The following is a 17,091-nucleotide window of genomic DNA, read 5'->3' as shown; positions in this document are numbered from 1 at the left end:
GTGAGAGCTACCATACGTATTTTAATAATCAAAGTTGAGAGAGCAAGGTAAAAAAAAAAATCAGGTCTTCAAAATGAAGAGTGACAACTGGTATTTAATTAGTTTCATCTGCACATATTCTGCTCCATTTCACTATAGACAGTTCAGGCTCACTTAAAGTCAAACAGAAATTAAAGCAAAAAAGCTTTCAAACATACTTTATGGCAATGTTATGAAATTCCATTAATACATGAATACTGTTATTTGTTATCTTTGCCTTGGAAAATACTATAGAATTCTGTCATCAAGTTCTCTTGAGAAATCACTGACATCATTTTTGGCTCACACGAAGCCACAGTCCAAGGATTTGAGTGTGAGCATTCAAAAGATCTCCAAGAACTGGGTCCTGTCCCTTATTCAAAAGATGACTCAGGGTAGAACTTATTTAATTAGAAATTCTTTTCATGCAAAACAATATTTTTCTTAGCTAATTAATGACAACTCTGACAAGGAGATTTACCTGAAAAAAAAAAAAAAAAAAAAAAGTATTATCTATATTTTCATGATGTGCTCATTTATTTTTGTGATATTTTGACATGAAGTTTTTCTTTTAACTTTGAAAAAAGAATCAAAACATGAAACTTAAGCCAAAACATTTTTCCTTTTCAAGGGTCAGGTCACATTGGAGCATTCCTGTTTTCTATTGCTTCAGCTAAAGAACCAAAAGAATCAGTTTTTCACAGAGTTCTACTGTTCAGTAACTTATACAAGGCTTCATTTCCCCAGCAGATAGCTATAAGCTCTTTAAAGAGTATCATGGGCATTTTGGCTAGAGGGATCATTCAAATACATTGAGCTGTGACCTTCTTCCAAACACTCAACATGATGGACTTCATCTATTGTTATATCAAGAACATATAAATTGAAAGCTATCTGATTGGTGTATTTCATGAAACCAAAATCCTGATACATGCAGATAACCCCTCTTTTTTGATAGTGAATTTAGCAGGAATTTGTTCTTTTATTTGGATCCCTTATAATAGCACTGTTTCTTAGCAACAGCATGCGGTAGAAGACTTAGACATACAAGAAGCAACAAACACTACATTCACTAGAACAGTGAAAACTAGAAAGAAATAGCAAAATCAGATTTAATTAATTTGACCACTTCTCTCCCAGGCAGACACACATATCAGTACTATTTGGGAAAGAATTAACTCGGGATCTAAGTCTTCCCTCTTTTGGTTGAGACATAGTACAATGTGTAAAATATTTCATTTCAAGTAGCTGAAAGGAAGGTGAAGGGAGATGATTAAAAAAGCACATCCCATAATGGCAGAGGGAATGGGATTGTATTTTCAAGTACTAGTTGTATTTTCAAGTAATTAAAATGTTTCTCTTGCATACATATTGATACAGTTCATTTTGATCAAGATTTAATCCTTGGACTTAATTGGTGAATTATACAGTAATGTTCATAACAATCTCTTATCAGCAGAGTAACCAACACTCTAACAACAGAGTAAAAATTATTGCTCCCTTCCTCCTACTCTGCCACAAACAACTTCAGCCACAGAAAACAGATACAGTTTCTCATGGGTCACTTACAAAATCATGGCTAGAGCCAGAAAATACAGATTACAGCCTGATATAACACTGCATTTTTTTTCCCAAACAAGTCTCCCACATCCTCAAAACTTTCTCCACAAGAATCATGGAAGATGGGAAAAGTTGTGCTGCCCTGGAATTTAAATTTGTATATTTACAGCAACAACTAACCCAAAGTAATTTAACGGCAGTTCTTAACATACGATCACAAATGAGCACTCTCCAAACAGTGAAAAAACCCATAGTGAGAAGAGAATAAACTATTACATACCTTGAGACCGCTATGACTGAATTACTTCAATATGTAAAGGGTTTGGGGAAAACAAAATATTTGTCAGTTGTGCAAAAGTATTCATAATGGCTATTTAAAACAAGGTTAACTCCCTAAGTTGTACCACTTTTAGGTTGGCATTTTGTGCATTTTAGCCACCTGTTTTACGAAGTTTCTACACTGGAAAGCACCCTCACCTCTGCCTTTTTTTCTGACGGCATTTATCCTCCTTTTTCTCAGCAGTTCATGCCAGACTCCAGTGGTGCAGAATGATTGGAAATTTTTTCTCCTCCTGTGAACAACAAGTGAACCATCCATCTTAAACAGCAAAGACTATCACCACTCCCAGCAACCTGAAACTGATAAGCAGCAATTTAACATGTTCTGATCAAGACATTTAGTTGCAGATGAAGGGGAGCATGCAAATGGTTGGGTATGTCAGTTTGTGGATCTACATTTACACAATATTGTGCAAGCTAAGGCTAATCTGGATAGCCGTATGACCTAGCTTTTCCTGTGGACCGACCAAAAATCCACAAAATATTATTTTTGCTTCAGCAAAGATGTTCTCTGAAAGCACAGGCTAGAATGACAGCATGACCTAACTGTGCTGACAACATGGAAAGATTACAAGTTACATTTTCTGGAAACTCTTCAATTAAGAGTTCATAGAGATTTCAGGTGCCACAATCTACATCCACCCTGAAATTCCAGCACTCCAGTAGATGGTAGCCCTCCATCCATGATCCATTACAGAAATATATGTATTTTAAAGCATGCAAATTTTATATACATGTATTAACACATAAATACACTTGAGGGAAATTTTAATATATTATTATAATGTTAGTTTATACTACAGACTACTAGGGGACATAAAATACTCTGAAAAATACTAAAATACATAAACACTTGTATTAGAGAACTCATACCTGAAACAACAGAGCTAAAAGAAACAAAAGATGGAAGAATTAAAAAACAACTACAGGATAGAGCAAAGAACACTCATGACTCTTAACATCTCCTGAAGCACTTTAGGAACTTTAGTTTGATAATTTATTTATTATTTCTTTTCTGAAGTATTCTCAGTATTAAATTAAAATCCTGCTGTGATCTTTGCCATTAAAAAAAAAAAAAAAGCAAAACCAAAAGCACACAACAAGGCAAAAACCCCAAAACATCCACCAAAACCCACAAAAACCACACTGCAGGAGCTATAATTAATTTGACATAGAGGCTTTAACTCTATAAGCTTTTGATACTTCCAGACTGGCAGCCACCACTATGGTTCCAGACTAGACCCATAGTAGAGGTTGGTTTTCAGAATCTTTGTGAAACACGTATCAAATACGATTTTTAAGGGGACAAAAGTAAAGTATTCCCGTGTGGCTCATTACTATGAGCTAACTTTAAGGTGACCATTAAGTTACCAGTGGTCTTTAACTACCATTTCATGTTTGTAAAACATGCTTTATTCCAAAAGATACCACAGCACTTTTTCTGTATCGGTTTCACGTCAGAAACTCAAATGGAATTCCCTCGGGAAGGAAATACAGCGGATATTTCATAAAAACAGTTTGAAATGAGTGTTCCACATTGCATAAAGTAGGCAATAAATGTAGTTGAGCATGAAGTTCTGACAAAATGATGGAATGGGACCTCTGCGAGCTTATACATACGCTTCAGGTAATACACAAGATACATTTAATTAGCAACTCTTCATATATTACTAGTTTCTCTTATGTGTGTAAACTAGGCACTTAAGCTGGATAATACAGATGAAAACTACATTCAAAATGCTTTACTTTAAGCTAATATGAATAATGAAGCATTTTTACTTCTCATTGTAAGTCAGGTTAAACTCCAGGGTTAAAGCCAGTTATTTCTATGCAACTAGACTGAACAGTAATTGCCCTGAGGCAAATTCCTATGCTAAACCTGTGATTGTATTATCTTTACAGCATCCCACAGCAATTGGCTTTCTCTGCTTAGTCTTGTCGCTTTAGATAAAGATTATTTTTTCTCTTAATTTCCCTATACCGTTGCATCTACCCACCTCACTTTCTTAAAAGCTCTTCATAGCAAACCTATCATTCTATTAGTAGCCATAATGAATTATTGCTAGGCAACCCCAGGCAACACACATCTTACTGTGCACCAGTGTTTCACAGTTCAGACATTTACTTCTGTGCTTGGATGCCATGAAGTGGATTTACTATTTTCTTCACTATCCATGGCTAACACTAGCATAGCACTTTGATCTACACACAGTACTTTGTTTATAACCTTGTGATGTGACAAGTAGTAAATGGAATTATTCTTCATTATGACTTTTACTACTGTTTTACATGACTTGTTCACATATGGACAGTCTTCTCTATCAACATATAACATGAAGATCAAGATACTGACCACCAGATCCACACATGCATTTTGAATATCCTCTGCCCCATCCCAAGAGTAGACCTGAGGTACCATTCAGATTCCTCAGTAATTCGCAGTTCTGAAACTGTAGTAAGGACAATAGATATATCTGATGGAATTATTGAGACAAATAAGCACTTTTCTTTCACAGACTGTTAATAAATATTCCAGTCCTATTGAGTTGCAGGCACTTATCCAGCATGTTGAGGTGGGTGTGTAATGCAGCTCCAGCCAGAAGAAGAAATTCCAGTGTTTCAAGTAGAAGTATGGCTAGGTTAACAGGCTGTTGCTCTGAAAACTTCACATATAGATAGCAAAGTACTTTCTCTCCAAGAAACTAGAAATGGTGGAGTTATGTGCCATGGATTGAGTCCTAGTAATATAAATAAATAAAGAAAGAAAGATGAAAAACCATTAGAAATGAGTGATAACCAATTTGAAAGCCTTTACACTGAAATATCTGGAATGATAATCTCTTCGCAAGTCTGTAAATAATATCAGTCATTTTTTTTAATAGGCTCCTTATGCAAAAACCTCAGCTTAATACCCTGATAGTATCCTTACGTCTTCATGATTATATTTTTTGTTGGTGTTTCTGTAGCTTTTAAACAGAGACAAATACAGAGAAGAGTAAGTAATGAACAAATCATCAGAAGAGTCACACTGTGCAAGACCAAGATCAATCCTGCCACTCATGGGGCCAATAGTGGATTCTTCTATAGGATTAGAGGAAGCAGAAGATAATTCACTAATCACTATTTTACACCAATCTTGATGCTATTATTGTCTCCATATCCCTCTTAGTTATCTCTTTTCCAGACTTCCAAATTCTGTTTTAGGTGTTAACCCTGCATTAGGTGTTTTCTGTTTTGTTTTGGTGGTTTGTGGTTTTTTTTGGCCTTCTCAGTCCCTCCTCTGTTTCAAGGATTCTTTCTTTTCCTATCCAATTCCTTTTTGATCAGTCAGGTCTCGCAGTTTGCTGTTGTTTCAATGTTTAGACATGAACCACTTTTTACAAGACATGGGAATAGTGTGTGTGGGGCTAGGGACAAGTAAATAAAACTGTACCAAGGGGAGTAGGTCTGACCCAAAAGGCAGCTGTATGGACAGAGGCTCTTGAATCACCCTGGGAAGTGGAGTGAGGGCAGACAAAACCATAAGCATCCACCATGCTCCCTCCCCAGACGCATCATGAAGTTATCCTGAGGTTTTACGGGCTCTGCTTTTTATAAAGAGCTGAGAGTGTTAGAAGTATTCTATTATATAGAAACACTATTTTACAACTTATTCCCCATGATGTTCCAGTTAAGTAATGGAACAAACTAGTTATTCAAAGGAATAAAACTTTATACTTCTTTCTCTCTACTGATCACCTGACCTACTTGCTACACTTACTCCATTGGGTAACTTCTGAACACAGATTATATTTGAAGTTTATATTTATGATGTATAAAAAAGGCTTATTTTTCCAATGTACTGAGTTATACCTCGAGAACTTAAATGTTTACTGGAAATATCTTCCCTTTTTTCTCCTATGTGCAGAAACAAGTTTACTGTGCTATCATCTATATGGCATTTTATTCAAAAGCATATAAAGTACATGAAGTCTTTTTTGCTTTAGAGGTGCAACATCACTGTGACTTCTGGATGTTTTCATTCTTTACTAGGTTTTTTTTTTTTTTTTTAAATTACTTGTATTCTTGGCAGGAGTCATGAATTCATATCTGATGGTAGAAACTCAGAAACTTTATATTCTGTAGCACAGGGTATAGGGGTTCTCTTTCAAGAACAAGTCATTGTGAGGCTTCACTTCACAGGCTGGGACTATTGTCCATTATGCTCAATAGACAACATAGTATGTTGCTTTTTGCTTCTTCTTCAAACGGACAGGGAAGAAAGTGAGGTGTTTTATTACTGTCCAGCAGATTATTTTCTATTTCTGCCTCCTAATCACAAAATATCCTGTGGATCTGGTTTCTACTAATATATGAATGCAAGAACCTGGAAAATACTTACTAAAATTTTACAATATGAGCTAAGCATAACATTTCTAAAAAGGATCTGGTTTCTAAGAAAGAAACTAGAACTAAATGAAAAGAATGGACAGAGCACCATAGAAATGGTTTAGAAATGATAAAGAACCAATGCATCACGCAAGAAAGAAAACTGAAAAATGGATAAAAAAAACCCTTAACACAGTGTCTGAACAGTTGGGGAAACGAGAATCTCCAAGCTTCCTAAGTTAGATGGTGGAGGAAAAGTGTGGGGGATGCTAAATTCAGAGATCATGTAGGCTTTAAAGCTGGCAGATTGGTAATTTTATAGCTTACAGTGCTTGAATGTATTGTTAAACTGTGAAAACAAAGGAAGTTCTGCTGGGCAATAGGGAGGGCAGTTTTTTACTTTTTTCTTCCTTTTTAAAAATCTGTTCACTTAGTATCAACATTTCAGACAAAATGCCTTCTTAAGAATTAAATAGTGATGAGGGGTTGAAATTTGATAAAACGGGATTTTGCTTGCTGATTCTGTTCCAAGTCTCAGGTACACTGAACACAGTACAAGTTAGCTAGTGCATCACACTGTGAGAAGTTAACCTAGCAGACCTTGAAAATCAGCATCAGCATCTCAGCAACAGAATGACAATGCTAGAAATGGTGCTATGAAAAGGTAAAATTACTTGTTTTATTGGTAGATATAATAAAATTGGTGGCCAGAGAAGCTGAGTGCAAAAAAGTGCTCAAGAAACTATGGTGAGCTTTTAATAAAATGTATTTGAGCTAAACGGAGAAAATTTTTCAGAAAAAGCCAAGCAGCACATAACTCAGTGAAAACTGATGCTTTGGTAGACTTATCGGTTTATGGACAAACGCAGGGAAGGAAAAGAAAACACTGTTGCAATTAGCAATGAAATGTAAGTTTGAGATTTCTAAATTACTAATTATGAAAAGAGAGACTTCTTTTTTAAAACTTCAAGTGTCTAAGTAAATGTTGTATTTTCTGTTCTCAGTATATTAATATTACTTCCTACCCAGATCACTGGTTTTGCCATATGAAAACTGTAATGCTAATAAAATTCAATGTTGTGTAATGTGTATGTACAGAAATCTTTACACAAGCTGGTCCTCCTCTTAAGCAAAGGCAACAGGAGTGTTGAACAAATAACATGGAATTTTGGACAAACTCAGTTGATTAAATCGATTTGAAAAGAATGTGCCTTGCTACCTGCACAGGCTGCCCTGGTACATTTCCTTCTTGATGCAGAAAAGATAATTATATTTGTAACCTGGAAAAGATACAGCCATATTAGAAACTACTCTTTCTATTTGGAACTTCATTTAACTCCCATGAGCACTGATACAAGCTGGTCTTGGAAACCTCTGAGCATTGAGTGCAGAGTGATCTAGTGATGTGTAAAAATGCATTGATTTACACTAGGTAACAAATTCCATTCAGAGAGGTTGATATTTTGATATTTTTAGTTAAAAATGTCAAAAAGTGATTTCAAATACATCAAGGATTGATTCCACAAATTCTGCAACTCATTTTTAATAAATATTTTTTGTAGTAGTAATAAATTCGACGACGCCGGCATAAGCTCTTTGATCGAACAGGCAGGCCGGGCGAGAGTAAGGAGTCTAATTCAATGTGAACTTACCATCCGTACTCTTTAACAACACTGAATATCAATGTCCCCGAGACCACGTTTTTCCAAGCCTTATATACTCTATACCAAAAGGCCATGCGGCAAGTGCAGGCTACAACTGGTTACACTTACAGTCACTCATCCCCCCCCACTATGGTGATTGGCTGCAGGGCACTGTTCACAGGCTGTTCATGCGCAGCGGCAACGCCCCTCCTGCAGCCTGGGTCGAGGGCAGAGCAGCCTCTGTTTACTTTCCTTTTGTCTCTGGTGTCTCAGGGAAATCCTTCCGTGTAGCACAGCCGCATCGAGCCCTGGCTTGTTCACAGCACACAGCCAGAGACTCTCCACAATTTTTATAGGTCTTAAAGGGCCAATTCTCTTTAATTTTGAGGATTACTTTTTACAAAGATATGGTCTAGTTACATACAGTTTTTTCACAGAAGACTATACAATCTTTTCTGCCTCCTTCTTACTGAATTTACTTTAAATGCAAAAAATACAGGGGGTCTTCAGTTTGGGCTGTCAGATCAACAGCAGGAGACCAATACTATGATGGAAACATTTTAAAAATGACAAATGGCTCCAGTCACTACAAGACAGAAGATAAATAGTCACCCCCGGTGAACAAAATTATTGGAAGTGTGGTCCTCCATGATTAGTAGAGATCATCTCCCATTGCGCTATAAATCTTTCAAACCACATTGCTACCACTTATTCCTGTTCCAAACCTACTACCACTCTCACATTATATGACTCTTAAAGAGGGTGCATACAGTAAAGAACATCAAATAGCAACCTACAAATACTGACTGAAAATCGGAAAATAGAAATTATTAATTGTTACGCAAGAACAACACAATGGGTTTGAAAATGAGCCAAGGATAATCATCTACTTTCTTTAAAAAAAGCAAGATAAACATAAAAACAAACAAAAAACAACCACACACAAACAAAGCAAAACCTGAAAAAGAAATTATCTTGGGTGCACACATAATCATTAGCACCTGTATCAAGATACTATATAGGTAAATGGAGGAGAAATAAACAACAACAAAAAAAACTACAGCACCAACAACAAACAAAACAAAACACCCCACACACTTCTGGAGTTATTGCAGCTTCCCTGCAAATCCTCATGGAAAAATAACTTTCAACAAGACTTCAACCTACTAATTCTATTTTAGATCATGTCCACAAAGGAATCAGTTTTTTTCTAAACATGAAATCAAGGGAGTGCTTATCTAGACTAAAATACTACTGTCCACAACGTTGTCTGGAAAATAAAATTATTTAATCAGCAAAGACAGAAGGAGAATATTAAAAACAAAATAAAACACATTTCGTATTATTTGGGCTAAAAACACCATTGACAAAATAAAGTTTCTTTCATAGAAGAAAGTCTCCTTCTTTAGTGTCCCTCTTAGCTTGATTATTTATACAAGCATCTGACATCTTCAGATTTTGACAGGAAATTTCACAAGAAATAGCCATTGTTGAAATACCAAAATATATACAGTTTAGAGTAACAGTAAGATTTTAGAGTAGCTGTATTCACAACTGTTTGATATCCCAGAAATCCTAAACTTTCCCTCCATACATGCACCTTCTACTAAACAGAGAACATGTCTAAGTGTTCCTTAAAAACCTGACCAGTTCTTCAGCAAGACTGTTATTCTATTTGCATCTATAGAGTGTATTTCTTAATTTATAATGTGAAAATGTCACAAGCTCAAATTTTGCTTGGAAAGAAATCTCAGAGACCAAATGTGGCAGAATGCAAACCCCCCTCTCTCCGCGCCCCCCTCCTTCAGTATGGAGGGAGTAGGTACATCTCCCTCTCTCTGCTACTTGAGGCTAACAGCTTCTTTTGTTTGGCCCAGAGCACCCTGGCCAGGGCCATTAGGAGAAGGGATTGCCGAGGCGCCAGTGAGCCACTGGGCACCTGTGACCAGTGTGGGGGATGTTTGGAGGCTTCAGGGGCACCCCACACACGGTGTGGGAGTGCAGAGAAGCTTCTAGAATGCCTACAGTCAGGTCTGATCAGCCAGTATATAAACGGGACTCTCTCGTCGAGACTGGGCCCGTTGTCGCCGGTCTCTCGGAGCGCGAGCTGAAGATGTTGCCGCCGAGAGCCCCCCTCCCCGGGATGGAGACTCTGCTTGCCTTGCTGCCACGGGTGTGAGTAAAACTTCTCGCAAGATTGCGAGTATATTTATCCTTTCCGTGCACATACGCACGTGTAACTTCCCGTGCTTAATACAAGCACGTATAAAATTATTTCCTCGCACAATCGCGAGTGTATTTATATTCCGTGCACATTTGCACGCGTACTTTAAATTATTTCCTCACTCAATCACGAGTGTAACTTCATTTCCTCGCACAATCGTGAGTGTAACTTCATTTCCTCGCACAATCACGAGTGTATTTTTCTCCCGTGCTTCCATATAAGCACGTGTAGTATTTTCCGTGCACATTCGCACGTGTAAGTAAATTAACCCTCGCAGGATTGCGAATGTATTATAAATGTACCCTCACGGAATCGCGAGCGTACACTTTCTGTACTCACTACGAGTACCTATATCTCTTTAAGAATAATCCCGCACCATGTTCAGGCAAAGTGTGTACTCCTCTGCGACTCAGGGGTGGTTCCGGCATTGTTTTGGGTGAAGTCACGTGCATGCACACTGTGGACCTCCTGTTGTACTAGTTGCTGCCCCTTAATAATTTTCCTCAACTGATACCCGAACCTATATTTAAGTCACTTTTGGAGTGCTAAAACCCTGTTTCTCACCGGTTTAATAAAAGTTGTTTTGGACCTTGTTGTTCCTTAAACCAGCCTCGGGGTGCCTCCGTGACACCAAACAATCACTACTATAATCATACCATGCCCTTCTTATTACTAGACCTTTGTAATTTTAATGATGAACAAAAGCCTTTCTTACAATGTTTTTAAATTGCTCACTTATTCAGAGAAATAAATAAATGTACTGGAAAATAATAGAAAACTATCAAACTATCAGAGACCATTAGTTTCACATTATATGCAGGACTCTTCCTAAAGCTCTCGAGTCCTGTAATGTATTACATTCTGAACTAAGATTTGACAGCAAAGTTTTGCTATTACATCAAACAATTTCAGAGCAAGCAAATAGTTTAATTGACCAATAAAAGTAATCCTACTTTTAAGATTTTCCCTTCCAAAACAACTAATTGGACTACTGAAGAGAAAATTCCCTTCAGACTCCCCACCACTGCCATATATATAATTTTATTATTATTCTGCCTCCTATTATATTAATTCTAACATTATATTCAACATTTTCAACTGAACAGCAAAGTTGAGATACAAATTGCAAGATCTTCCAGCATTTTTTCTATAAAAGCTTACAAAGATAGGAATCCAGATGCCTGATTGCTTAGAGTACTCCTCACAACCAGGTTCTAACCTAGAAATTCTCTCAACCACTCTTGGAAATCTGAATTAAAACGTAGCTTCATTAGGTGAGATACGATTGATCTGTGATCACCTTGATAATTTCTATATTCCCACAGTCAATTCTCTTTGGCTATGCTGCTTCTTTGTCCAGTTCCTGGCAAATATAATAAAATGGCATGTACTGTAAATAGAATCAGGTTTTTGTGCACACTCTAGATATCCATCAAATTCTTTTCAACCAGACTGTTAGAAGCCACAACCGATGATTAATTAGAGTATCAAATACAAAGACTCAGAACTCAGCAACAAACTGGTCGCTGTCTTCCTGACAGGATAAAAATCACAGACATTTAATTATGTTACAAATAGGAAAAAGAAAACTGCTCTTCCTGTCCTGAATGCCTTTCCAGAATTTTGTGTTGGGTTTCGGCAGAATAAGTATTTGAAAATCTTAAGGTATTTGTTATCTTGTAATGAAGAGACTTTCTTACTCTATTCAGACAGTGTGAAAACTGAACTGTTAACACCTGTAAACTGAAAGCCCATTTTCTTTTATATGTCTCTAATTCACTAGTCTGGATTGCATTTATGTGAAAGAAGGTTTTACAAGACAAAACTATTTGTTAGAGAAAACTACACTGCATTCCTGACTTCCAAGGGAAATTGGCCATGTATGAAGAAAATACTGACATTTATCACAGGGTGAATCACATCCAAATCACATATGTGTTTATTGTTAAAAAGAACACACAGAAGTTTACAAACAGGGCACAAGATATTCTGCTTTTTCTTTTCACCTTCTTTAACATGTTTTATATAATCAGTTTCCTGACTATTAGGGTCATTTAAACAGCAAAGCTTGCTTATAAGTTCTACATTATAAACAAGATTCACAGCGGAAGTTGATAGTGAACATGAAAGGTGTGAAGGAAATGTACTGGAAAATACAACATGCTTCAATGACACAATCAGGAACTGAATTTTCATTTCTGTCAAGTAACATCTTTATACACTTTTCATCAGGAGCCTCTTTGAGTCACTTCTTAAAAGCAGCACCGTTTTTTATATATATATATACATATAGTAAATTACACAGAAAGATATATCACATTTTTATAAACTTGTTAATGCATTTTAATTTTCCAGTTGTTTTATTGTCCTCCAATTATAATTTATTCTGCAAAAGAACTGAGACAGAAACACTACTGCCCATAACTGCTTATTTGCACTTACTCAAATCCCTTCTCAGGTATTAGCTCTATTCAGTGTTCCCACTTTACTCTTCATCTGTGGGTGCCCTTACCTTTATCTGTTCAAGAAATCAACTTTGAAAGGTGGAAAAAAAAAAACAACAAACAAATTAGCAACTGAGCCTTACTTGTCAACGGTAACCACTGACTTGATGTCTCCCATCAATACAACTGGTTATGACACATTGTCCTCCATTTGTCTTCAATCCACATTTCAAACTTACTATTTACTTTGTCCATTTAGACTCAAGGCAATCAAGAAAATAATGAAATTACAATCCTGAATCCACTGTTCATTTTGTTCCTTAACTAGGTAACTGCTTAGACATCATTTAAAAACCAGTTTTAATATGCCTGGCAAAACTATCTGCTAAAATGTCATTGTTTAACATGAGTAGTGTGTTATATAATATCATGAAAATAAGGTGTATTTTTTGCTAATACATCCTTGGATTGCACTTTTTTCACTATGGAAAGAACATTCAGATACAAACTATTCTTGTAGCATGAACTTTCATCCCAAGGAAAGCAGAGGACATGCCAAGACACTCATGAAGATTATGCCTTGACCTGCTGTGATTTTGGTCACATAACTATACAGGTCAGGGATCAGGACAGACAGAGTGACTGCTTCCTACCACCTTGCACACTCAAATCTTCTTAAATGAGATGGAGTTATGACACAGCCAAAGACAAACTCAGATGTGCATAAAGAACTTGAATAGGTCACAATTTATTTATAGCCTATAGACAGTTCCCAAAAGGACTCTTAAATGTAGCAAGCCTCAATTATTTTTATGTTCTCACAACAATTATAACTTAATATTATCCATTTATGTATTTATAAAATATTCTCTAATTGCCAATTTAAATTCTTGGGTCAAAGTGAAGACATACACACAGTCACCTTAACCAAGTTCATTTAAATCTCCAGTGTGGATGGTGCTGAATACAACATCTCAAATAACTGAAGACTGTATTTTTTTTTCCTATTTTAATATTTTAATTGATGGTTTTTAATTAAGTTCTATAAATCAAAATATTTTCTATTGTTGCTTTAAATAATATCTGTGCCCAGCCAGTTTATACACAGACACACAAAGTATTGATTAAAAAAAATCCCACTCTATTTTCTGTTAGTGTCTATGCTTAAAATTAAAATATCATTTCTGGAAGCTCTGTTCACTAAAACAGGCAGACGCTCCATGGAAAAATGCCATTAACGATTAACGCATAATGAAGAATCAACCTGCTGGGGCACCTGGGATAAATTTAGTTTTTTCAAAGCACTATTATTCCACTTGAGTGAGATAATAGATTATAATTTTAGAGAAAGTGACATATGGAACATTTATAAGACTTTGCAAAAACCATTTGAAACCCTTTACTTCAAACATCTGTCTTGGTAGGGGAGGGGAAGGACTTCCACTGTGAGATTTTGGTGGGCCAAGTTTCTTAGAAGATTGAAAGACTTTTATCTCAAAACAACTTCAGCTATAAAGTAAAAATTCAGTTTCCAGCACATGCCTGGAAAAACCGTTAAAGCTATTCTTTCTTCAACTGCAGCCCAGTCTCACATTGCTGGTTTAATCACCTATTTCAGAATCTGTACCCAAATCTCTCTCCCAGTCTTGTAAAGCAAAAGAGGCACAACTGCAGTTCTTGTGAAAACCCTGCAAAAGTGGCAGCCACCAGCTGAAGTCAGACACAGAAATGTCATGTATCACAAAGGAGTTGTCATCTCTGTCTTAGAGAGGCTCGTATCAGGAGCAACTTAGATTTGACTCATTGACAATACATGAGGATTTTTTAATATTGGAAGACACAAATTCTTTAAATGCAATATCTTCATATCCACAATGTCCCTGTAAAGAGTTGCTCATCTCCTACCTGCTCTGCCTCAGCCACTCTCTCCTCCAAGGAATGAACCTCTTCTATTAATATTAGTATCTACACCACATACACCCTCTGGGCAAATAATTACACATGTTGCAACAGATTGAGAATCCCCTTCTGCTACTGGACAGCTTCCAGCACCTTAAACTTGAATGTGTTACTTTTTGAAAGGGTATGCTAGTCTACTTTCTCCTTCGATCAAGTGGGTATGATGATCTTCCTATTTTCTGTTCTCTACTCTTATTAACTTAGTCAGAAATAGGCATGATCACCACACAAGTGTGTTCAAAAAAACAGTGAAGTAAGGTGACCCAAGGTTTTCACCTGTGCTGATTCCTGACACAAACTCCTGTACACTTTGTGTCTTCTCTTCTTCAGGATTGGACTCAAAGTAATGTGCAATGGTGACATTATCCTACTTTAGAAGTACACAAGTATTCTACGTTCAAAGTAACACAATTTCTGATGTATTTATTTTTTAAAAGCCCTGTCTCCTTCTGTTGCAAAGATTTCCACCTGTAGTTGTCACACAATGCCTTATGCTGACAGGTCATATATATTTATATTATTACCTTTAATGATGTGCAGTGATCAGCATAGACTTGTGTTCAGAGAGTGAGTCAGATGGTCTCCTGCAGGGGAACCTTTGTAGTATTGGAGGGGCCCTGAGGCCAAACAGTCAGTATTCAGTGTGGTACCTTTGCTTTAGCTCCAGTCTGAACGACTGCTCACCTTGATTTCTGCTTCCATCAAAGATGACTCCTCCTGTCTTGCTTCCTGCCTGGTCAATTCTGAATCCCAGTTCTTGCTCCTGCCTCCAGGTACAGTAGTCCAATTTCTTTTCATGCTATCCTTAAATGAATAGATAGAACAGCTCAAGAAATGTCAGTAGAAAAGACGAGCCTATTAAACAATATTTAAACTGCATGACTACAACAGCCTTATTGCAAAATGGAGGGTCTTTTAATATAATCCAACTTTTAGATGCTATAGTTACAATGGCTCAAATATATTTCCACCATTCTTTTTCCACCACATTTGTAGGTAGTTATATGAAGGTCTTCAATTTCATTAGGGCACAATACTTATTTCTAGAGCAGGGAGTCTTCCAGTTTTACAGGTTTTTAATTATTTCTTAATGAATTAGTTGTAAAATATCAAAACAAGAATACAGTCCCATCCCATCAAGGCAAATAAAATACCAAATCAGAAAAGAACTAATAATTTCACAAACCAAACTGTTTCTACAGCCCTTCTGGAAATTCACTCACAGTCAATAATTTTCAGAGTTTTAGAAAAGTTTGTAAAACATGAAGACTTTGCCTCCCCTAAAGAGGGATGGACCCACACGGACTGCCCTCTTACCAAGCAGAAGTTGGCAGCTTTTAGATAAAGTTTGCACAGTTTGTTTGGAAAGAAAGAGAATGATGTGTCCAATATAAATTGTTTTACAGAATATAGACAAGGATATGACTGTGTCTCTACCAACATATTGATAGTATGGAAGTTTTTAAGAGAATTCTTGATGGTTCTGACTCACCATGTGTTAGCTCAGGTCCCATGATGGGTTTGGCAGATGTAAATTACCATGCAAAGGCAGCTGAACTGAACTCTCTGATTCATGGGCTCTGTGGAACCAAATGAGTCCACATCAGTAACCGGTCTGTCATAGCTCTGAATCACAGGCATGACGGGGCTGTTGGACCAAGAGAACAAAGTGAAACCCCAAACTGCATTTAGAGTTGCCATAGAGGTCTTAGTACCTACTGCTTCTACTTGATGATCTGATCCTTTTGCAAGGTACCAGTTGTGAGGGTAGGGCTAAGGCTGTATTAAAGACCAAGAATGCCCTAAATCTATGAGAAAGAGAAATTACTGTTCCAAACACCAATTACAATTATTTTGAAAAATACTAGAAAAAAACTAATTAATTTCTAAGGACACAGAACTTCGTACACCAACTTTTGTAAATATTTTCCTCATCCTTCCTTCTGCTTCAGAAATAAGTTCTAACCATGTCTTTGTTTGCTATGAGATAAGGAAATTGTTGCCACACAGATATCTGCATAATGGTTCCAGGTACAACTAGTTTGACCTATTGCAATCTATTCAGGGTTTTTCCATTTTCAAATTTTCTTACTTGTTACTTTTAATGGGAGATGAAGCTATTCCAAATTTGGCTGTAGTACAAAAAAGCTTTCAGACATACTTGGAAAAGGACCTGAAAGGAAACTGTAAACCACACTTTTAATTCTTTAATTGTTAATCTATATTTTTAGACTTCAGTATTTATCTGTAAGAAGTACAGCAGTCTATATAATAATTTGTAAAAACAACAACAAAACACACCCCACAGAGCATGGTAAAGCTTTGAAGGAAAAAAAAAACCAAACCTTTGCTAATGAAATAACAACTGTGAGACTGAAAAGTACAAACAGGCAATGAAAGCTCCATGAGTTCACTGCATGAGCAAGTGAAATCCAAGCACAGATACTTATGTTCCTGGCTCTTATCTTTCCGGCTCTGTATCCTTATTCACCTTAAGGTGCAAATGCACATCTGCTGGGTATTTAGTTACATTACT

General features: G+C 36.6%; 2 long non-coding RNA genes across 2 annotated transcripts in view; one reads left to right on the top strand and one right to left on the bottom strand.

Moving 5' to 3' along the window:
• Positions 1-1,977: 1,977 nt before the first annotated feature.
• On the top strand, positions 1,978-7,370 carry LOC139828842 (uncharacterized). The gene is made up of 2 exons (XR_011740865.1): positions 1,978-2,291; positions 4,884-7,370. It is a non-coding gene; the product is annotated as an uncharacterized lncRNA (long non-coding RNA).
• The window catches only part of LOC139828843 (uncharacterized), a 27,206-nt gene continuing 14,230 nt past the window's right edge, over positions 4,116-17,091 (bottom strand). Inside the window, exons 3-5 of the long non-coding RNA XR_011740866.1 lie at positions 16,048-16,135; positions 15,240-15,354; positions 4,116-4,655 (exon numbers count right to left, since the gene is read on the bottom strand). This is a non-coding gene — a long non-coding RNA (uncharacterized lncRNA). The remainder of the gene's footprint in view (positions 4,656-15,239; positions 15,355-16,047; positions 16,136-17,091) is intronic.

The sequence above is a fragment of the Patagioenas fasciata genome, chromosome 11 (assembly GCF_037038585.1).
Source record: "Patagioenas fasciata isolate bPatFas1 chromosome 11, bPatFas1.hap1, whole genome shotgun sequence".
Classification (NCBI taxonomy): domain Eukaryota; kingdom Metazoa; phylum Chordata; class Aves; order Columbiformes; family Columbidae; genus Patagioenas; species Patagioenas fasciata.
This window is presented reverse-complemented; position numbering and strand designations above follow the sequence as displayed.